The following is a 24,856-nucleotide window of genomic DNA, read 5'->3' as shown; positions in this document are numbered from 1 at the left end:
ATGCCGTACAAATGTGGGTGATAGATAAGAAGAAATCTGGGATATGTGTTTCAACAAAATGATAACCAATGAGGCCAAAGGATTTTTCAGAAAAACATGGGAATCAGAACTTTTCAGGGTCTGAGGGCTGGTGCTACAGGTTCATGAAAAGGAAAGGCTTATCAATGCGTACAAAAACAACTATTGCACAGAAAATGCCAGCAGATTATGAAGGAAAAAATACTAGCATTTCATAGGTTTGCTATAAATGCACGCAAGAACACTTCAAATAGGAAATATGGATGAAACTCCACTCACATTTGATGTACCATCTAACTAGACTGGGAGTTTTAAAAGGTCTAAATCAATAACTATAAAAACCACAGGTCATGAAAACCCCGATATACGGTAGTTCTAACATGTTGTGCTGATGGCACAAAACTACCGCCGTTTTTCATATTCAAAAGAAAAACTCATCCGAAAGAAAAACTTCCAACGGGTGTTATTTTTCATGTTCATCCGAAAGGCTAGATGGACGAAGCTGGAATGAAACTGTGGTTACAGAACGTATGGGCGAGGCGACCTGGTGGACTCTTAAAAAAACGCTCACTTTTGGTTTTGGAGCAGTTTAGCGCCCATAGAACTGAAATAATAAAGAATAAAGCGAGAGAATTAAAAACCCAGATAGCTGTCATTCCTGGCGGACTGACTAGCCAATTGCAGCCTTTAGATGTATCGGTGAATAAACCATTTAAGGAAAAAGGGCGAGAACGATGGAACAAGTGGATAGGAGAGCCACATCACGCCCTCAGGTAGAATGAAGCGGCCCTCTATTTCACAAGTGTGCAAGTGGGTAAAAAGATCTTGGGAGGACGTAAAGGCTGAAGTAATTGTTAAGTCCTTTAAGAAGTGCGGAATCAGTAATACTCTTGATGGAATAGAAGACGGCGCATTATTCGAAGAAGGTGATACTAGGGATGACGGAAACAGTAGAGATGACAATATTCTCGTTTTCGATGATGATGATAGTGAAAAGGATTTTTATAGTTTTGAAAGTGATTAAAGTCTAATTTCATGATAGGCAACGTTTTCCTTGAATCTGTGTTTTTTGTTGTTTCTGCTTTATTTTGTATTATGTTTGATTGCTTGCCGTTCATTCATTTATTCATTATTGAAATTTACATATCATGTTTAAAATAGCTTGCCGTTTGTTAATTTTCCTTAATAAAAATATGTTTGGTAATTGCATTCAATGATTGTTTATTTGGCTTTTACGAAACGTGAGAACTAAAAGGAACCACATTTGAAGTTATTGTGGACTAATGAAACTTTTTTTCCTTGTGTGTGGCCTTCTAAATAAGGGTGCGTCTTACATGCCAATGCGTCTTATATGCCGTCAATACGGTATTTCATTTGCGTGGGCAAATTTTTCAATCTAAATCTCTTACATTAAATTATTTTTGTCTTTTAAATTACATCCCATTATTTATTTAAATTTAATTAATTACTGTGTTTGTACTAATATTTCAAAGTACTTTGAAATATTTTTTGTGTTCTGAGTACTTCCATAGAAATTCTGAGTATTCCATAGAAAAATTAAACAAGCATGCTACTAAATTGTTAATAACCAGTATTATATGATTGTTAATTTAATAGTTTATTTTATCGCTTTTAACTTATTTCATGTCTAAATTTTCTACGCAGACACACTCTAATTTTTAATGTCCCTTTTCTCAGATGAAAAATTTCGAAGAGGAATGAACAAAAATCTTGATTGTACGAAACACATATTTGAATCTAATTGTATTCTAAGAAGTACAAAAAATGTAAACTAGGTTTTAGTCTCCCCCCCCAAATCAGTCATTTAAACTATTCCAACCGTTCAGGAGAACGAACGGTTGGAATAGTTTATGCGAACATAAAAATCTGCCCTTTTTTATATCTATATAAATAAAAGAAATCTGTTCCTTCTTTTTATATATATAAGAAAAGGAACATATTTCTCTTTCTAATCTTTTGAAAGTCGCTAACGCTTAAAAAATGATAAACTACGTCAACGTAGTAACAAAAAAAAGAGACTCACTGCAACAGAACTTTGGCAGTTTACGAATTTAGGAGTTCTTCTTTTCGATTCGGTTAAAATGACGGATCCGACAACTCAAAGTGCATACGTGGTTAATGTTGGTGCGATAATTGAAGCGGCTAATCGCACCGTTGGTGCCAATAGCATTGGCCATCCCCATCCGCGCTTCTTCGGCCAATGCTATTGGCACCAGCGGTGCGATTAGCCGCTTAAGCTATTCGCCCCTACATTAACCACGCATGCGCATTGAGTTGTCAGATCCGTCATTTGAACCCAATCGAAAGAACGGATTCTACGCATGCGAACTGCCTAAGTGTTGCAGTGAATCTTTTTTTAAAAGGCGGGTTACTACCTTGGCGTACTGTGTCCTTTTTTTTTTAAGCGTTGGCGACTTTCAAAAGTTTAGAAAGGTAAATGGGTTCCTTTTCTTATAAAAAGAAGGAACACATTTCCTTTTATTAAAGTATATATAAAAAAGGGCAGATTTTTATGTTCGCATTGTTTATCGTTTTCCTGAACGGTTGGAATAGTTTAAATGACTGATTTGGGGGGTGTATAAAATCTTGTTTACATTTTTTGTACTTCTTAGAATACATTTAGCTTCAAAGATGTGTTTTGCACAATCAAGACTTTAACTCATTCCTCTTTGAAAATTTTCGTCCGAGAAAAGATAATAAAAATTAGACAGAGATTTCTGTGTAGAAAATTTAGACATGAAATAAGTTAAAAGCGATTAAATCAACTATTAAATGAATAATTAATCATACAATACTGGTTATTAGCAATTCTGTATGCCTGTTTATTTTTTATGGAAATATTTGACATTTCCAGGACACAAAAAGTACTTCAAAGAACTTTGAAATATTAGTAGAAACACGTTAATAAATTAAATTGAAATAAATAATGGGATGTTATGTAAAAGACACAAATAATTTAATGTAAGAGATTTTGATTTAAAAATTTGCACACACAAATGATTTATCACATTTTATAAGGTTTTATTTCATAAATAACTTTGATTTTGAAATACGCCATTTGAACCTATAAACATGTGTGGATACTGAAAAAGTGATGAATATATAAGAATATTATAATTTTCAGTAAGTTTTTTTTATTGAATAATAAATTCTGACAGTCTTATGCTATAAGACTAGGGTCTAAGTTTGCATAAAAATTCCTCTGTTAAATAAAAGAATTTAAGTAAGTTCTGAAGTCTCTTTGTCAATATATTAAAGTTTTTTTAACTAATTACATGTCCTCGCTTGTAGTTAGAACCATCATTAAATCCCTATTTTATCTAATCATTTCCTGAAGATTATCATGTGTATAGATTGACCTCGTCTTTGTAACTGATAATTATTACTTTCAAATTATTCTCTTGCTGGTGAACTATTAACAACCCTTTCTATTGCTGAGTTAGGGTTAACAACCTTCGCTCTCGCTACCGCCTGCCTTACGGAAATCGGCGTAAAATGCTGGTACCTGGGCTGATTGTGCGCATGGGACAACGTAGGTATCAACAAATCAACGAGATATGTACAGGCGTTGGTGATAAAGACATTCAAAAGCTCCAGATCGTGCAAAATAAATACCTAGGGATAACAATAAACGCACATTATTTTGTTCGAAATGATCTCCTTCACAGGGACCTGAAACTGGAATCAATTAAGGATTACCTGCATAAGACTAACGTGAAATTCTTTGAAAGTGCAAGACACTGTTCTCATCTGCAGCACTTTAGAATTTTCCATTACGATATCCTCAACGAGGATAAGCATCTTCGACCTTTTGCTGCCTTTATGATCCAAGAGCATGGAAATTTAAATTTTCCAACTTCATCTTTACTAATTACTGTTTTACTGCAATCATGAACTTATGAGTGCTAATTCCTGTGCTTGCGCTGATAGAACAATCAAATCACGTCACCGTGATCATACTAGTGCATTTTCTGTGCTCTTAGTAGTTTCTTATAATTAATAATCCAGCAGTAACTTTTATGCTGCCTATGTACATATGTAAATATCACTAAAAATTTCAATTACTTTACTATTTTATTTTATTCTGTTTGATTTATGTAGGTATTACATCTGGATTCACTATTGCGACGCGAGAGAGTGTAACTTGGCTATGAACTTTTGATTGCCAAGTACTTTGATACATTTTGAATTATACAATGTGATGAGACTAAGAACTTTTCAATGCAGACCTCACTTATTAACTTTAAGAAGATAATTTTCGTATTTTACTTTCTATTTTTCCAGATGAAAACTTTTTTCACTTTTACTACTGTGGTGTATCCACTAATCCGATGCCGTTCGCTGTTACACGTGACTATTGGTCACGCCCCCTTTCCCCAACTAGCCTGTCCCCCAGACCAATGTTCAACATTCGCTTACCTGATACGCTCTTTGAAGCATTATTTCAAGACAGCCGGAACAAAGCATGCGGCATGCATGCTATTCGGGGCATATTGATGGGAACTTGGAACTTGGCGTTAGTGTGAAGAGCCTCTTAGCAATTCGTACCGTCGGTGCGATGCGCGCTTCTTCTCCCCTGTATTACCAGATTTCCCTTTCTTTTCTAATCGGGGCTGGCCTTGCTACACTCTCCGGCAGGGCTAGGTCAGGAGCTTTTTCATGAAGCGCATATACATTATAAGGTATTTCTCACGCCTTCTTGCGAGCCTTCGTGGTGTAGTGGTCTACACGCTCAGCGCGTAATTGAGAGGTCTGCGATTCGATTCCCGGTGAAGGCGTTGAATATTTTTCATCTCTCCTGCTTCGAAAATCCTAATGTCTCTATAGCGGCGCCTGAACTGAAAGAGTGTGGATGATTATTTTCCTCGCCCAGGATGTAGCGATAGGGTCTCCTATAAACCCCAGTCACCCTTTAAAAGGGGGGAGTATATAAGGTATTTCTCCCACCTTCTTAGCGTGCCTGCGTGGTGTAGTAGTCTGCACGCTCAGCTCGTAACTGAAAGGTCCGAGGTTCGTTTCCTGGCGAAGGCACTGTATACTTTTGAGTATCTTGCTTCGAAAAATCCTAATGTGTCTACAACATGATAATATTTACTTTCCCTTCATGGACTCTATTTCTAATATGAGTGTCATTTCAGACGCAGATGGTATAAACCGGAATAACGGAGCGATCAGACACCACTGAATTTATTTGTCCAATTATTTTACCAGATCAGTGCATTTTCACGCAACGTCTGATCGAATATTACCATTTACAAAATTGTCACTCTGAGACCCAAATATTACTCGGAATATTAAGAGAGTGATTTTGGATAGTGAGGGGCAGAAGAGAAGTCAGGAAAATCATAAAAAATTATGTAAGATACATTCGGTATAAGATCAAGTCTCCCGGTTGAGAGCCGATGTCTTTACCGGGGGATCGTGTCAGTAACGCTACGGTGTTCGAGGTAGTAGGAGTCGATTTAGCAGGACCTTGCATGTGAAGAGAGGTAAAAAAGTTTGGATTGTTTTGTTCACGTGCGCAATATATCGAGCTGTTCATTGGAGTTGACTTCCTTATTGTCTTTCGACGCATTCTTGTTGCTGTTGAGTCGATTCGTAGCAAGAAGGGTGAGGGCGAGAATAATTTATTCCGAGAACGAAACCAATTTTCTAGGAGCGCAAAAAGAATTAAGTAACATCAATTGGGAAAAATTTTGAGGCCAACGGCTACACAACGCATAATATTGAAGTTTAATCCTCCCACAACCACTTGGTGGGGCGGCTAGAGGGAGAGATTAGTTCATGTGGTAAAGGAACTGTTGAGAAGGACACTCACTAATGCGGTTCTTACGATCGAAGAGTTGTACGCAGTATTGTGTGACTGTGAATCAATAATTAACTCTAGGCAACTTACCTATTGTCCGAAAATTCGTATGATAATCCCACTCTTCCCAACCATGTTTCTCATCGAGAATCGTAGCTTGGGTATTCCCGATGTTGATTTCCGCGATTCAAAAATTCTTCGAAAAATGGCTAAGCATCACCAAAAACTACTTTACTTGTGATTTAAGGCATAGATTTTGGAAAGAATGTTTATGCCTTCTCGTCCAAAATAAGAAGGGTCTATCGTCAGAGCTACGGCTGTGTGATATTGTTCTAATAGGAGATGACGTCAAAAAAAAAAAAAAGGATGAATTGGCCAAGGTTATTCGACTGATTCCCGGGAAAAACGGAAAGGTGAGAACTGTAGAGCTTAAGACTCAAGCTGGTATGCTGCTACGTACCATTCAGCGGGTTTTTCCTTTGGAAGTGCGGTTAACGGACACCCCCACTGATCCTTCACACGATAATTCTTTTACTAATCCTATTTCTTCTATTTCTAGTGTTGAGCTTTCAGATCCTAATGACTCTTCGAATGACTCCAGTAACATCCTACAAAGTCCTAAAGTGTCAAGATTTGGACGTGTCATTAAGTTGCCTGAGAAATTGGAGCTCTTTAACCAGGTACTGTATATTTTTGAGCAAAACTGAAGTCAACTTAAAGAGGGGGAGTATGTTGGAAACGGCTGCTTCAGACGGACGATTACGCAACGGCTGGGCGGAGTCAACAGAAGGAGCGCCTTTGACATTGGACTATTTCTATTAGTGTTTCTTTTTTTTCTCTAACTGTGGACAAAACGGGGAAATCCCTTTTTTTAACTAGAATGTGTATATATAAGTTAGATTAATGTAACGTTTCCCTTATGTGAAATATACATTTTAAAATCTTCATATTCAATAATCCCTGCTGTAATTATTTCATCTGTAACCTGCACGTTATAACCCAGTGAATTGGAACACGCAGCAAATCAGTGGTAGTAGGAATAAGGTCAGCCAGATCGGTCGTCATCATCATCAGGCTCGCGCTTATTTTTCTGGGTGTAAATGAGCTATTGCAGAATTATAGAACTGACATATAATATAAAATAAACTTTAAAAAAAAGTTTCATTAAAACGCGTGAAAAAAATTGACAAAATTTCACAAATATAAAGTATTGGATGAAATATTCAAACTGCGCTTGCCAGGAAATAAAATTTGTAAGGATATAACTCAATGATGTCAATTTTATCAAGCAGTAAAAGTGTTTGTGGAAATGTAAACACCTGTGGCCTTATTTTCAGAATTTCAAATAAGCAGTTTAAGAAAACGTTATTAAAAAGAAACTGGAATGATTTAAAATGTTCTGTTTATTAACCCAGTTTTCCATTATTTGAGGTGGTTAAGCACTTCGATTGATCAGTCTTCTGCTGTATTTCACACTAATACTACTTTTCTCTAATACTTATGAGGCCTGCCTCGCTACTATAGCTGAAATTTTTCTGGCAATTCTGAACTCCAACTCTCATTCTATACAACTCTAACTGTAACTAACATTTGAATTTTTTTTTTCTCGTTTGATGTTTGGATTTCATATTCGTCTCGTTTATCTTTAGTTCTAAAAAGTGCTCTAGTATTGAAGGTAATAAATATTTTCTTTAATTTGAGGTAGATATGTTATTGTTAACTTTTTATTTACTGCAAGTTGAGGATTTTTTATCCAAGTTGATGGTAGCGTTCTCAGGTATACTCAGGTTCACGTGAACCGTTAGAATTAAGCTTCCAATTTTTTCGCAAAGCTAATCCAAGACACTTTGTGGAAAAGTACTTTCAGCGCTAAGAAAAGCCTTACTTAAGGTCTTGTAATTAATAGGATAAACGAAAAGCTGAAGTAAAAGCAAATAATTTCACGAACATGAATATTGAAATGTAAAGTGTTCAGTAACCCTAATATATGCTTTGTTCAGTAAGCCTAATATGAAAATGGTAGATGAACCTGCAGAAAAGAAAGTAATCGTCAAATGTCTGCATAGCGGTAGAAACGTTAGCTATAAACGTTCGGCATGCTTTCCTCCCTTATTTCTATCAGTTAATAATTTCTTCTAATAGCTATTTCTATAGTTAATAGCTGTTTCTGTCAAAATTTCTGACATTTTTCTGTCCATAACATAGCATGGAAGTAATTTGGAATGCAGGTTAATTTGGGTTAATACCAGCTGTTTCGGTAACTCTACGTAAGCTACAAGAATGCATAAATTTATAAGCCAATAATGTTATCAATTGTCATATTTTGAAACTGGTGTGCTATTTTAGAACTCTTGAATTCTGCTGCTTAGGAAACTTAGATAATAGCATAGTGTTAAAATTTAAGTCTGTCAGCATTCTTTTTACCAGTTTTACTATGTTTTGAATTAGTTTTAGTAATGAGTTTAATTTGAATATTTATTTAAGCATTGATACTTCCGTATAAATTTACTCCAATTGTAATTGTTGTCTGCTTTTAATTACATGGTACCTGGTTGAATATGTTTAAGCTACCAAGTAATCAAATATATACAGGATAAGTCAAAAAGAAATTTTGTTTGATATCATTATAGCAAATATTGTATTAGCACATATTTATCTGTTATATATTTTGTACATCTAGTTCCATTTGTATCCAAACATACACAACATGCATTACCTTTATAGGCCACATGTATTACTTTGGATTCTCTTACATGTATTCTAAAGGAAAAAAATTATATAATGAAATGAAGTTATAATTTTAGGTGACCCAGTAGTGCATAAAACCTTGGTAGACAGAATTTTTTGTCCACATGGACCTTTTCTATCCGAATAATTAAAAATTATTTATGATTTGTAACTTAGCATGCAGGCCAAACGTATGATCTGAAAACAGGCAGGAGCATAGCTAGAGTTTCCAGCACACGGAGACAACTGAAGAATCTGCACCTCATTCTGTTGGTCAAGATTGGAAAACATTTCGTTAAAGGATACCGTAGCATCAATTTGGCGTTCCTTGAATGCTTCACTCAGGGACAAATGTCCCCACCGTGCCCTACCCTAGCTATGCCACCGCCAACAAGCCAAATTTTTAACAAATTGAATGTTCCTTATTGCAAGCAAAAACTGTGCAAGATGGTGTGTTTTAGCACCAAAAATGGGTTACTGTCCAATCTGGCTCTATGTAAACCTGATTAATTATTGATAAGTTGGTTTAATTTTTGTAAAACTGAAGGAAGTTAACTGTCGTTTATCTGTTTTATTAAAAGAAAGAGTGAAAATAATGCCAAACGAATTAAGTTTTGGCTAATCTTTGGAATATGGTAACAGGTAGTTTGGCGGCATTTTGGTAAGGCGATAAAGGTTACTAGCTAGGACTTTAGCAGTGTACATGGTTTAAGTCAAGAGTGTGCGCAATGCCATTTTTGTGCAATTCTGGGATGTTTTTCTAAGTAAAAATATGTCTGCATGTACATGGATACTGTGTAAGTGCAATTCTTAAAAACACAGTAAGCAGTTTGCGATCCTGCACTTTCTCCCAATTTCGCACGTAATCTTCATCATGGATAAGCACTTTTGTTCCATAAAAGTTCTAGCATAAGCGTAATTCGGCTAGCAGATTGTTGGAAAAAAATGTTTTTATTTTGTGAAAACAAAATGACTCCAAACAAAAACTAGCAGGTTGCTGTAGCAGGGTTGGTCGCCAAAAAATCACCAAGTTACCATAATCCAAAGATTAAGTAGTTTTTTATGTGTTATGCCCATAACTTTTATATGATCATAAACTAAATAAACAGTGATATATTCCTTCAAACTTCTGCCAGAAAGACACACGAAGTTTTTGTGGTTGATGAAATTTCAGAATCGAATGTACATTTACTTTGGTTTAATTACCAAAATTGATTAATTTCACGTGTTTTACATGAATTTTACTGTGGCATTTATGTCTGGAATGCCCTTTTTTCTTTTAACAGTATTGTATAATTTAAATGTAGCTAATAACTTATTTATTTAAGTTTATTCAAGTTAAGTCACTTTATAATTTTAGACTGGAAATTTGGTACTTACGTACTATGATGACTACCTTGACAACATTTGCCAGTAAAACTTTTCATTGCCATTTTTTGGTTTATAAATTCTTTTAAGAATAAAAGCCCTAATTATAAAGGAAACCAAAAATCCTGAATATATATGTATATTAAATACGAATTTAAAAATTTTTAAATTAACTTACTTAAAAGTGGTTAAAAGAAAGCATTAATGGTGGCAGGAAATAGCATCAAAAGGTGTTTCCTGTTTTTCCCGCCAAATAACTTCAGCTAAATAGGTATCCAAATGATGGCGGCATGTCCCACGTTGTCGCTTGTTCCTCCATTTTGTGGAACTCCACATCCTTGCGACGTGTGTGATCCTTTCACAGATCAATGGGATATGATGAGTCGGATCTCATGCAAGTGCATGACACGTGCTACGCCTGATTCTTGCGACGTGTTGAATATGAGTGCGTAGATGGGTCAACAAAATTGTATCGATGATTCACCTTAAAGTGTTCACAATGGGCAGCAATGAGCTCCTCTGTTTGATATCAAGGCTACGAATCTGACATTATGAGCCTTCAGCAATATTATTTTGGATTTCATGCATTAATGTTGTTGCCTTCTGGTCTGGAACTCTGACTAGAAATGTTTCTTTTGTCTCCTGGCAAATTCCACCAAAGACCCACTGTTGTGGCAAGATACGACCTTCATTATTCTTTTGACGCATAAAATGGCTTTCGACAATCATTCTGGGCTCTCCAATTTTAATATTTCAATTATCCTCCAAATCCTTCACATACACTTCTCGCATATAATTATTTCAATCAATAACAGTGTTATTGAATAAATCTAACTGATGTTTACATCATTTAATGAACGACTGTTCATATGCCCAAAAGTAAGCAAAGCTTTTAAAAATTCAATACAACTCTTTTCAAATCATGTACCAGTTCAGACACCAAACTTTTGTTGACAATATTTGACATTGCATCTCCAATAAAATCCTGAATTATAAAAATTCATATGCCCGTTTTTAAAAACGCATTCTTTGGGTAAAATTCCAGCCTTTCTGAAACATTCTATCGCTACTTATTCATTTGAAGGAATTTGGAAAATGTTGATATCCATTGGAAAAAATAATCGCAAAAAGTTTTCTGTGTTTAACTGAAACGTAATAATCCGCATAAATGTAACCAAAGAAGGTGTGATAGTAGCAAGTGCTGGATAATAATCTTTATTTTAGTGCCCTCGATAACCTATGTTAGGGTTAACCTGTATAACCTACAAGGGTCGCAAGGTGTGGCCGTGGCGTTCGAGATTAGATGGCCTGGTCAGCTGCAGTATCACGTGATTTGACGTCACGTAAGGCGTCTGAACTTTCACCCTTCGCACTGCATTGTGTGGACACTGCAAGCAAAGACTTCTTATTACGTTGATTGCGTGCTGTATATTTTTATTATTCGTGTCTTTTTTATTGCTAAATTTAATGTTGTTAAGGATATTTTCGTTTTTAAATTGAGATTACTAGTTAACTTATTTGTTAACAAGAATAACGATCGACGTCTACGTAGAGCTGTCTTCATCGTGCCTGCACGATGTTGCGTTCCAGCATGCAAATCCAATTACGATGGCACTAATGAATATGAATTAGTATTCAAATTTCCAAAAGATACAGTAAAACGGGATTTATGGATCAAAAAAATTCTAAGGAAAAATTTTATTTCAAGTGATCGCAGATGAATTCAATATGAAAAACATTTCGAAAAGATATTATTCGCTATGATTATTTACCAACAAACGAAGGTACTTTTATTCAGATGTGTAGAGGGCATCCTAAATTAAATAACGATGCTTACCCATGCATTTTTTCTGGTTGTCCAAAATACTTACCTGAAAGTCCAACCCCTCAGAGGATGAGCAGGGAGGAAAAAAGAGCTAAGATGGAGAAGCATATTTTTAATGAATTTTTGAGAAAGGACAAAATAGCATCATTTGAGGATTTTTCTTCTATGTTACCAAATAAATTAAATATTTCAGATACTTCAAATATTATTTTACACAAATCTGTTGCTGGTATTTATATTTTATTGCTCAGTTTTCATCCATATCCTAAAATTGAAAAAGTATCTTTGTATCGCTTTATATAGACATAGCAGTTTATCTAGGAGATAAAGTTGTTCCAGTTGAAAGTAAAGAACCAGTACAGAAGTTGAACAGCACTCTTTACTGGTCAAACTTACCGAGATATATGTACAAAACATTAACATGTTTGATGTTCATGAAACTTGTTTAATGTGTGGAATTCCATTTTCTAGCAAATTAAAAAAAAATAATGAGCACCGTTTCAAATATTTGTTTAAACAATTATACTAAAGTTCTTCAAAATAATATGCATACAAAAATCGATGAAAGGAAACTTAAAAAAATCAAGAATACGTGATGAAAAGATATGAGTATGTAAATGACATTGTTTTATTTTTTAAAAATAGTGTACTAAATATGATGCAGTTCAAATATATTTTCAATAATGTATCTTTTACATTTAAATTTATTAATCCTTTTGCTGTTTCCTTATTATTTGATAATACTTCATAATTTTTCAAAATAAATTATCAATTGCGATTAATTATTGCTTCAGTATACTAGTACAACTTGCACAGTATTTCCTAATTAGACAGAAATCATGGTTTGTTCTATGTATAGTTGTTTTGAGGTTTTCGTTGGCAAATTTATTGATTTTACGCTTTTGTGAAACATTCTATGGATGGCTTTTATTTGTAAATATATTATTTATTATGCATCTACATATAACTAATAATGTAATTATTAAATGATGTAAATATCCTTATAATTATTGCTATAGATAACATATAAATATGTGAAAATTATTAGTTTTCTGTAATGTTGCAGCAAAATTGTAATTTATTTAATTTACAAAGTTTTGAGATTTAAATTTTTTCTGTGGCTTTTCTGTTCATTTTATTAGATAGTAATTTAAATGAATTAAAAATACATTTGCATAATGTTTGGAAGCTCTGAAATATTTATAGTTTTAAGGAAAAATTATTTTTTATGTCTTTTAATTTGCTAAATTATATTTACTTTTTGTTAGTGAATTATTTATACTCCTAAGTCTTTTCATTCCTTTCATTCCTCTCCTTCTCAAACTGTAAAGACATTTTTATGTTAATAAATAACAGCCTTTTTATTTACTTATTTCAAAACTTTCTTTTTTGAGTGTATCCTAAAATTATTACAATACAGTGCAAAAAAAAATTGCACAAGATAACGTAAAACATAGCATAGAAAATTTCATGAATATTTCTTAAAAAATAATATTTATTAAGTTATTAATCTTAACTGCAAATGAATATACGACCTTTTATATACGTTTTCCCGTCAAGTCTATGGAAATTTAATTCTTATGCATTATTAAAAACAAAACACTCTAAACATCGAACGAAACGCTCGCATTCAAATCTGAAGCAAAGAAAGTCACGGAAGAATCGGACGCCTTTCGTGACGTTACTCGTAGCTAACCAGGCCATGTTATCTCGAAGGCCACGGTGTGGCACGATATCTAGGTAGTCATCATAGTACCGGAAATTTTTTCTTCACATTCTTGCATTTTTTTAACGCTAAGTTTTCCGGAATTCAGCATTTCCTCAAACAGAATTTTATTGTGATCACAAAAGTTAACAATTTTTGTAATTTTATTCTGAAAGCTTGGATAAAAATGCATGCGTCCGTATGATATCCTGTTGCACAATTTTTTTTATTTTTTATGAGAGAATCTTCAATACATTAACAGCTCATTACTGAGCTCCCCAAAATCCTCTGCTAAATAGTCTAAAAGCTTTAATTTCATTTACTGTTCTGCTTGGTATGAACACTTATAGTTAAATTCATATGATTTAGTTTTTTTATGATTTGTTGGTTAGAGAAATGTCTAGACTTAATGTTAAGTCTAGTTGTATTTGTCATTCTTAATGACATTCCTTTCAAGCTCACACATACGTGTTTTGATATCTACACATCACTACATACTACATTCACAGAGTACACGTATATGTGATAATATTCTGAAAAGCTCTAGGCATGATATCTTTGAAAATAGCTTAAGATTTAGGACCACAGAGATGTAAAAATATATTTGCAGGCACTCCTTGGCGAAAATGGGAAATTTTTGGCGATACATGAAAACCAAGTTTGTGCATTTCTTTGACTTGCTATTTTGGCTTTGTGTAGAGGCGATTTTTACATTAAAATAACAAGTCAAAGACTTGCACAAATTCCCCATCCATGTACATATCAACCTATTTTCACTTAAAACTTCAGATAATTGCACAAACTTGGCATTGCACACTCCCTTGACTTTGTACACATTGATCTACTTTTACTTAAAAAGTCAAAGGAGCAGCCAGTTCTACACTAGAGCCAAACAAAAAGTATATCTCAATACATGTTGCATCAAGCAATGAAATAACATAAGAAAATTCATCTTAGCACTGCACAAAAGAAGTGCATCTTCAGTCAAACAAAATCCCTTAACAGCATCCAAAGACTTCTTAAAATTATCTGAACTAGAATCTGTATACTGGCTTCGTCACATAAATTCACAAAAATTAAGAGTCAGAAATATCCTCCAACATAGGACACTTAAAATGGCTACTAGGTAAACCTTCATTTACAAACCAGTCAATTAATCCTTTTTTCTCCTTTCGTTCCAAATCGTGGAGAAACTTCAAATTAATCTTAACACATTCAGCCATTATACTGTATAAACCACAAAATAACCAACATCCAACACACAAACAAGCCCTTACAAATCTTTTTCCTGTCATTCAAATTCACTGCAATCACGCAACCAATTATTATATAATAGGGCTTCCATAACATTCAACTACTTGGTTTACCATAAATGAAACAACCATTTGGTAATAATCCGAGAGGCATTCTTAAATGTACTATAACCCACAGACATTCGGTGAAGGAAACAGTTTTAGTAGTAGTCCTTTTGTCACCAAGGTAGACCCGGCTTTGACGATCGGGGGAAAAAATGGCAAATAGTCAACAAAAGCCGTCAAGGGTAAATATATCTAGGCTAAATAACAATACTGAAAAATTAGCTCGGGGATACTCAGATAATCCGCTCTTGGCGAGGTTCCTGAAATTGCATTCGCCAACTTGGGCAATTGGCGTTAAAGAGTAGGAAGAGTGCTAGCTCACGTGTAGATACTTTGCGATGGGTATTTTGGCATTGCAGATAAATGTTTGTGATGATGATCACGTGACTTGGTTAATCTTTACGGTTCCGCTTGGCGAATTGTTGATTTTTTTACACCAAGATTGGAACTGATTTTAAGATTGTGCCGATCCTTCCACCGCCTACAAGAAATCAAACACTTACGCAAACTTGGTGTCCTTGTTACACATCAGCCTATTTCAACTTTAAAAAAAATCAGAGAATTGTACAAACTAGGCATTGCTCACAGATTTAACTTTATCCATGTACATATCGACCTGTTTTAACGTTAAAAAGTCAGAAAATTGTGCACACTAGGCATTGCACACTAATTTTACTTTGTCTGTGTGCACATTGATCTATTTTCACTTAAACAAAATCAGAAAGCTAAGACATGTTTAAGTTAAAACTATCATGTTAACCAGAAAAAATTTGCCGCTGTCTTAACACACAGACATGAACAAATAACCAAAAATACATATTTCCTAACATTAAACAACAAATCAACAAAAATTAACGCACAGACACCAATAAATAAATAAAACATCAATTCGGAACTACTCTGATATGCGCCCTCAAGTCGCCAAACATTTTTGGTGAGAAACTTCACGCCGCCATATTACTATCTAAATTTTTTGTTTATATTTCAAACTTTAAGCCTAAAATGTCTCCAAAAACGCGCTTTTCGCACATGCAAAAACTACGTTTTGAACACACAATTTAAGCTAAAATTGTCCGAAACAAAAACAGAAAATTTAGATAGCAAAAACGTAAAGTTTCTAACCAAAAATATTTAACAAGAATCCATGTACACAGCGACATGTTTTAACTTTAAAAAAACATCTACGAATTCCACAATTTAGGCAACGAACAAATCTACGAACTACGCACACCTCGCTTTAATAAATTTCAAAGAATACCATGTACACAGCATCCTGTTTAACCTTAAAAAAACATCTACGAATTGCACAATTTAGGCAAGAAACGAATCTACGATCTACGCACACCTCGCTTTAATAAAATAGCATAATAACAATAAATTTCAAATAATACCATGTACACAGCGTTCTGTTTCAAAAACAACAATAACGACAGAAATTCATACTAAAGAACCAATGAACATAACATTCTACAAAATAAGAACAAGAATAAAATAAAATGCACTTACCATGAATTAATGCTTTTTCGAGCAGCAGAAATACCAATTTCATACCGCCTTTAACATGCCGCCACGTAATCACTATCGTATTTACATGACAGCCAGACACACTCCAGAAAATTCATACTATGGTTCACAAATAAATAAAATCACAAATCCCTACCAAAGAATATTCTTTGTCCCTACTTTTATCATGCACAGCCATTAAAAATAATTCCCAGACCTTCTTTCCACACCTCCAAATACCCAATACCCCTCAACAGGATGACCACAATGATATTTCCTTTTGCCGAACTTCAATTCAACAACTTCTACCATTTATCTTTCCCTCTCATTTTCTCAGACACAGACGCGAATCAACGAGCTCCAGCGAAAGATTCTTCAAAGTCAACAGGGTTGCCATAGAACACGCAATCGTGCCAAAAACCAGCGCAGAACACATATCGCCGCATTTGGTGAAATTAGGGCGTATATCAAAGTTGTACCGTCAATTCTTTAACATACCTTTTCTTCATGTGCATACGTTAACGCCTCCCACCAGCATCTTGTCCACATAAGCAATTCAATTAAATATCTGGTCATTTCGGCTCATCCACTGTTAACGAATATGTATAATAGCGTCCAAGAAAGCCATCAATCTTTTTTCCCCTCCTTGCACCACACATATTCGGCCAAATAATAGTGCAAGCCGTTCTTCGTTTTCCTCCTGCCTAAACCGGAAAATATCCAGTTTATACAAAAGGGTTACTATTACAAAAAATAGACAAAATCTCAACTTATCGCAACAGATTTGGCAATATTTACGATTTTCCCCAAGACATTATCAACATTAGTTACCAAAAAACCTACTTCATGCAGTGGGCTTCCAAATTTCACGAACAATCAATACCATTTCGCGATTTTTTTCAGACAGAACCAGGTGGAACTGTGCAGTAAATTTCAACCCATAGCTTTGTCAGTAGACGTTTTGAATTCGCCATTTAATTATTTTCTGAATAAATTAATTACATCTGTAATTAGAATAAGATAATTTTACTTTTATACAAGAAAATTATAAAATATGCTTTTTTTCCGTACTTATGGTTCGCATTATCCCATGTGTATTTACATATAATTAATTTTTAAATAATTTAATTTTCAAAATTTATTTAGTATTTTTTAATTATAGACTTAAATAAATTAATTACACTTCTAATCAGAATGAAATGATTTTATTTTTGTAGAATAAAATGTTTTTTTCCTAACTTATCACTCGTATTTCCAGATAATTTCTAATTAGAATGAAAAAGTTTTTAATTTTCTACTTAATGTTTAAATATGTAGAAGTCTGGCCATAACAAACCGGAATTAATTGTGCTCCTAATATGAATATATATATTGAAATTTATGGAAGTCGTTTAATATAGCCAAATACTTTTTTTCGCCAGGGATTGACTCCAAGACAAATTACCATTGTGCAGTAGTTTTATCCTTAGGCCACTGAAAGATGCCTTGTCATGAGCAAAAGTTTCTTTTTGTTTTTAAAAAAAATTAATAAAAGTTAATTAAATTTGTATCTTTAAATCTTTGAATAAGATTTATGTGTAAAGATTTATCTGACGTGTTACTCATGTTCATGTTTAAAAGTAATGAATGTAATGCAAACTCAAACTTACGTAAGTAAAACAGAAATCTTTGCATCACTATATTTGCAACAAATGCATAACTCAAATTCATTAACTTTCTTTAGCTAAGTGATATATATTGCATTTTTGTGATCATTACTGCATTTATAAACAGAACATGTTTTCAAACATATACAGTCAAAAGTCGTTAATTCGGACACCCATAATCCGGAATGATCTATAATCCGGACCTCAAAGCTACAAACTTTCTGCGCGTGCGTCGCGTTCACACATGCGCACATGCGTTTACGAGAGCGCATAAGACCCTTACATCTGCGAATATGTTTGTGCGCATGCGCGTTTAATGTGTAACGGAGTTATACGCTAAGCTAAAGTTATCTAATTCAGTTAATGTTGCAGATTGCGTTGTTCCTTAATCTTCAAATTGGATCCGGCTTATTATTTTTTGCAGGCTGTTAGAGCAATTTTATAAAAGTAAGCTTGAACTTTCGATTATGTCAAATAGAATTTCCGATATATATTTACTACAAAGCGAAAGTATGTTTTCAAATCCGAAATCTGTTTATCAATTTCACGCTGCTCTGCGGCAGAGGGGGGGGGGCAGAAACGTCATTATTAGATTATGATAGATTAGAAAGATTATGTCAAATAGAATTTCCGATATATATTTACTAATATGTAATTTGTATCTACAAAGCAAAAGTATGTTTTGAAATCCGAAATCTGTTTATCAATTTTACACTGTGGATTGGAAGTTGATCTGTCAGCACTATCCTTATCTTCAGAGCAGATGTTTTTATTTTATTTGGTTTATAATTCTGTACTAAGTGTAGTATTTCATCTCGATATACTCGGTCTTTGATATGATTTAAATCAAGTTCCTCGTCATTATAATTCGCTTACGATAGTGAAGAAAGTGACCCAGAGGTTATTGAAAACAAAGACATTTCGATTGACAAATTAGTCGGTATTCTCAACACAGCAATTATAGGACTTGAACAGCCGAACTTTGTAACTAAACAAGAAATTATGTCTGTTTAATAGAATTAAAGAGAAAGTATTATCACATGAAACGAAGCAACTTACATTGAAGGAAATGTTTAATAAAGTAAACAAATAAATATTAAGCTTTTTCTTTTTGTAAATTTTGATACCCTTTAGATCATAATTGTTCTTTATTTCATAAATTACGGTTTCATATTTTTAATTTTGTAATTTCTGCATGCCATCTTACCAGATTTAAACTGATGATCTATAATCTGGAAAAATCGATAATCCGGAATCGCCGAAGTCCCGACGAGTCCGGATTAACGACTTTTGACTGTATAACCATTATTACAGATAGTTGTTCAAATCAATAATGGTAAGAATTAAAAAAGAAAAATATAAAAGTTAAAACACTAAGATGTAAAAAAAGTACGTTCGTTTACTTAATCACAACAATAACTAATTGTTTACAATTTGTTCTGCACCCAGCAGAGCTCTTTCCCTGATATTGAACTGAAGAGGGAATTTTTGGAAAATGCCATTTCCTTTTTGGCAGCAAAAAATTCTTCCCAAGGATATGGCGATTTTTCACGATTCAAGATGGTGGGAAAATTGCGCCAAGTGCCGCTTATTGCGATTTTTTTTTTTTCAAAAGTCGCCGCTACGTGAATCCAAAATAACAAGTCAAAGAATTGCACAGACTCTGTGTCCATGTACACATCGCCATATTTTCACTTAAAAAAACACGAGAGACTTGCACAAACTAAGCATTGCGCACTTCCTTAACTTTGTTCATGTACACAACGATCTGTATTAACTTAAAAAGTCAAAGGAGCAGCCAACAAAAAATATATAATCTCGATAAACAACATTTTAAATCAAACAATGAAATAACATAAAAAAGGAAATTCATCTTAGCACTACACAAAAGAAATATCCATTTTATTTACAAATTTCAGTGTCAAACAAAATTCCTTATCAGCATCCAAAAACTTGCTAAAATTGTCTGAACTAGAAACTATATACTGGCTTTATCACATAAATTCACAAAAATAAGAATCAGAAATATCATCCAACATTTGACCATATGCATTTCCTTTGTACAAACAGGACACTTATAATGGCTACTAAATAAACCTTCATTTACACACCATTCAATTAATTCTTTTTTCCAAATCAGTCAGAAACTTCAAATTAGTCTTGCAACATTCAGCTATTTTACCATGTAAACCACAAAATAACAACTTTTTATCTAAAATCCGACACACAAACATGCCTTTCGAAATCCTTTCCAATCATTCAAATTCACCACAATTAACATCATAATAGCATTTCCATAGCATTCTCACTACTAAATATGAAACAACTTAGCTATAATACAAGGGGTACCTTTAAATCTACTCTAACCATTATTTTATGTTTGGGATTTCCGCTGTTACTTCACCCATCTGTATTCTCACCAGAATGCCTCATTTGGTTTTTAGTTTACAAAACAAAACGTGTTTTGCCTTTCGAGGCCACATTACTTACGTTGCTAGATAAGCTTGCATTATAAATGCCGATAGTTGAATTCCATGCCAAGTTTTCAGCCAACTTCACATTTAAATGTATTTGTGTATCCTTTGGCTACTGGTTTATTTGAATTTAAATTTTACATTGAACTTAATTGTTATCATTAGTTATCTTGCCACAAGTGGCTGGCTGAGTCGTAAGCACAAAGTGTGCCTTCTGTTTTTATTTAGTAATTTTAAGAAAGGATCTTATACACCATTCTCATGATTCATTTGTTACTTGATTAGATGTAGTGATAATTCGCTTAATATCTACCTAAAGTTTAGTTGCGCTACATGATTTCAACGAATATATCTAAACTTTATAATAATAACATTTAAGAAAGTTAAAATCAGTATTTAAGTACTTGCCATATAGTCAAATTTTTATGTATAAATTGTACTCTTAGAGTTTTTATTACAAAAAATTTGGATTTCTGTTAGATTAAATGTCTAAGTATTGTAGAAAATTTGCATAAAATTTAAAATAAAAAGTCGACAGTTATGTCGATTAAGTAATGATACTCAAGTAATAAAAGTATAAATGTAATGATACTCAATGAAGGTTATTCGTATACAGCTATTATATTGTGTGGTTTACAGGATTTGAGAACTGTAAATTATGAGCAATATATTTCATAATGTAGGCAACATTATATTTTTTATAGTCTGACAAATTATAAAAGCAATAATGAAAACCTGATTTTGCTGTATGACATCCCTTATAGTTCTAATTTAAGAAATGAAGCAAAAAAGTATTTTTAGACCATGGTAATTTTGATCATGGTCCATTTTAAGAAATATGTAAGAAGTCTAAATTTGCGTATTGTTTCTTAGCAAAGAAAACACCAAGAGTTTATCTTATTCAACAAAAAACCTTTTTTTTTTGGGGGGGGGGAGTTTATAATATGCAGAGTTGACATTTAAAATGCCGAGAATCATGCAATGTACTATCAAATTTTGGCTTTTTTTAAAATATTTTCAAAGTTTTGTTTCTATATTGTGCTTTCTTAACACAAAAGCAGTTTTAAGACAAACTTGCAATTTATCCCTCCTGCCATCAAAGTTCTGATACCTACCAAATTCGTAAAGTTACATGGACAGAAATGGTGACATGTGTTTCAGCTCAGTATTGAGGGTTATCATAATTTTTCATTTATTGCACACAAAAGTCGCCAAAAAGGACTATACTAAAGTTGTGCCCTATGGAGTAATCTCTGTATTCCCACACATTTTAACTGCTATAAAATTCTTATATTTGGAGAAAGAGGTGTATGTGATTTAGCCATAAGCATATAAGCAAATTTATAATTGCATAAGAAAATCCTCATTAAAGCAGCCATAGTGTGTACACTTTGGAGGCGCAGTGGCTAGCACATCGTGCAGCAGCACCACAGGTCCGGGGTTCGATTCTCGGGCTGGGCAAGGTTGACTCAGCCTTTCATCCCTTGATTTTTATCACTTGGATCGATAAAATGAGTACCAAGTTCACTTGGAGACTAAACACGGGGTGTCCTGCAACCAAGCTGACCACTTGTTCAGGGCATATGCTTACGCACCCTGGGGCTCACAGTCAAGAGAGCAGATTTCGGGCATCAAAGGGCCCGAATGTTACGCCACCGAGTTTAGTGTACACTTTGATGACATAAAATGAAATGCCGCAATGTGCAGAGGGCTAACATTTATTTACCTAATTCAGTAATTGCCACTATTGTAGAATCGAATATTTTTTCTATCCTGTATACTGTTGCCATGTAATGTCTCTTAAATATGAATCCAAGTGTTGCCTAACCATTCCTTTTTGTCTTTTTTTTTTTTTTTTCCCTTGTCATTTGCCTGCATCTCAGTCTCATTTGAATTTCTATGTATTTGTACCAGGTGCAGGAAGTGTATCATTTTAGATTTATACATAATGCCTTTTTAACACATGTATTTTCAAACAAAAAAATTGGCCTTTTTCTAAAATCACATGCCAGCAAGGTGTCATGTGTTTGAAATTTGCATACCAACTCTCCTTGTTTGTAATTTTTAGCCTATACCAGGGGTGGCCAAACTTTATGACGACAAGAGCCGCATATTAGATTTCATGAAAGTTCGAGAGCCATAGAATCCATATACCATTTCAAAAATAATACGACAGGTTTTCATATAAAGAAACTTTTGAAGTAAATTAATGAGAATTTCACATTTTATGTGTGATTAACATGGTTACATATAAATGTAAATATTTTTTTCTTCTTCCCAGTGTTCAGAAAAGTCCCAATAAAATATAAATATAATTTGAATTGTAGTATGCACTTGAGCATTCTTCTTTCAAACAGAAAAGGCAGGCATTTTCTTCTGATTTCCTTTATCCTCCTCCTTTTATAATTGTTGTTTGATTTTAGTAGAATTAAACTAAAATCGGAAGAATATGTATCGATCTTTAAGAATGCAATCACGTAAGACGTTTTTTATTAGAACGAATTATATAAATCATTAATTAAAAAAAGGAGTGTTCTTTATCTCAAAAGAAAGCTTTTAGAAAGAATAAAAGAAGTGATGCAAGTCACTGTGCATTGCTAAGAAACTATTATTCGAGAAAAAAATATTTTTTAAAAAAAAGCTATAAATTTTTTTAGTCTTTTGCATAAAAATTGTTTTTTCACACAAGTAACAAGAGGACCAAAATACTGAGATGAAATCTAGCTTTAAGTAATTGAATTAATTCATTAGATACGAAATGGATTATAAGTTACATTTTGATTTTTCTTACTCGAATCCTTAGGTCTCAGAAATTTTAATAAAGAATCTTATTGCTTTTTTTGGTCATTCGAATATTTTAAATCTTAACCTTAGAAATCGTTAAACATTTTAACTGAAACCTTTGACTAGTTTGCTGATGCCCAGCATAGACACACTTAAAATTAAATGTGATTGCAAAGGTATCTGAATTATCAGTGTCACTTCTAAAGGCTCGTTTCCACTACTGCGTATGAATGCGTTGCGTCAATTGAAGACACACCTACGGCATCCGTACAAGCATTTCCACTGCTGCGTATCCATAAAATATTTTAATTTTCCGCCGCTAGGTGTCACTGTAATATTTTGGCACCAAACAAGCAGTTCGCGAGTTACGATGCTGAACATCTGAATTTTTCCCGCTTAAGCGAGTATTGTTTGTTTTGGATTTGATATGGATCCTGATGTAAAACGCAGAAAAGTTTTGTTTACTAAATTCCATGTTATTGGAAATTTTTATTTCTGCTTATGAACTGCGAAAGTAAAGTACGCTAGCAATTTTTAGATAAGTAAGGTTATAATGCATATTATGAACATCACTAATTCCATAGAAGCTGAAGTAAATTTTTAAAAAAATTTTGCATTTCTAGAAGGCCTTAAATATTATGAAATAATATATATATTATTAAAACTAAAATGTACTGTTAGTGAAAAAGTAAACAAATAAATAAATAAAATAAAAAAGTTAAAGGAATTAAAAAATAGTTGATACTTTAAAAGTACAGAGCAACTGTAAGGAAAGGTTCACAATATTTAAGCAAAATTTGCTATGCTTGTATACCGCTGACTTCAGGGTCATAGCTGGATAATTTATTAGAAATCTCAATTGTTTTAAAATGCACTATCGGCAGTTATATTTTATACATAATCCATAAAATATTATTTTTAATTTAAACATTTTTAATTCATATCTCTTTTTATACAAGAAGTTATAAAAATAAAATTTTTCTCTTTATATATACACACATTAGGTAAAGAAAATGGAAATATTTTATTAATTAATTCCTGCGCTTCTGCTGGAGAGGACTGACTTTAAAAGCAATTATTATAGTAATTTTTTGTTAAAAAAATTTTTAGGGTATTAATACTGTCTCGTGTTAATTGGAATGAAAGTTCAGAGTCGTAAACATCCCAAAGTCTGAGCACATGTATATACATTCACATAAAAGTGAAACGAAAATATATATATATTAGTGCTGTAGAAGTAACGAGAAATTGTGCACTCGTATGTATTCGTTACTCGGTGAACTAGTACTCGTTACTTTCGGTAAAATCGATCCGTATCCTGAGCCTATTTATCGGTCTACGGCCCTAAAAAGGGCCTTGAAATGTCGCATCGCATTGAACCACGTGAGCTATTCTACCCCGCGGGAACTGACTTGTGCTGCGATAGGGAGTTTTGCGTCACATTTTTGGGTAGAAATAATTCACTTTATTTTGGCTATTATTTTTTAGTGCACTGGATATGATTCATTATTAAATTTTCTATTGCTGTCAGGGCTTAGTTTCTAAGGTCAGAAGTGCCTAAGGAAGGCCGTCAGGAAAATAGGAAAAAATTTAAAAAAATAAAAAAAAAGAAAGGAAATAA

General features: G+C 33.4%; 1 protein-coding gene across 1 annotated transcript in view; it reads left to right on the top strand.

Moving 5' to 3' along the window:
* Positions 1–7,405: 7,405 nt before the first annotated feature.
* The window catches only part of LOC118199352 (ubiquitin thioesterase OTU1-like), a 49,920-nt gene continuing 32,469 nt past the window's right edge, over positions 7,406–24,856 (top strand). The window contains exon 1 of the mRNA XM_085808110.1: positions 7,406–7,520. The gene's annotated coding sequence lies outside the window, so the exon portion shown is untranslated. The remainder of the gene's footprint in view (positions 7,521–24,856) is intronic.

The sequence above is a fragment of the Stegodyphus dumicola genome, chromosome X1 (assembly GCF_044657685.1).
Source record: "Stegodyphus dumicola isolate Sdum_Otavi_A_Nest chromosome X1, ASM4465768v1".
NCBI classification, from domain to species: domain Eukaryota; kingdom Metazoa; phylum Arthropoda; class Arachnida; order Araneae; family Eresidae; genus Stegodyphus; species Stegodyphus dumicola.
This window is presented reverse-complemented; position numbering and strand designations above follow the sequence as displayed.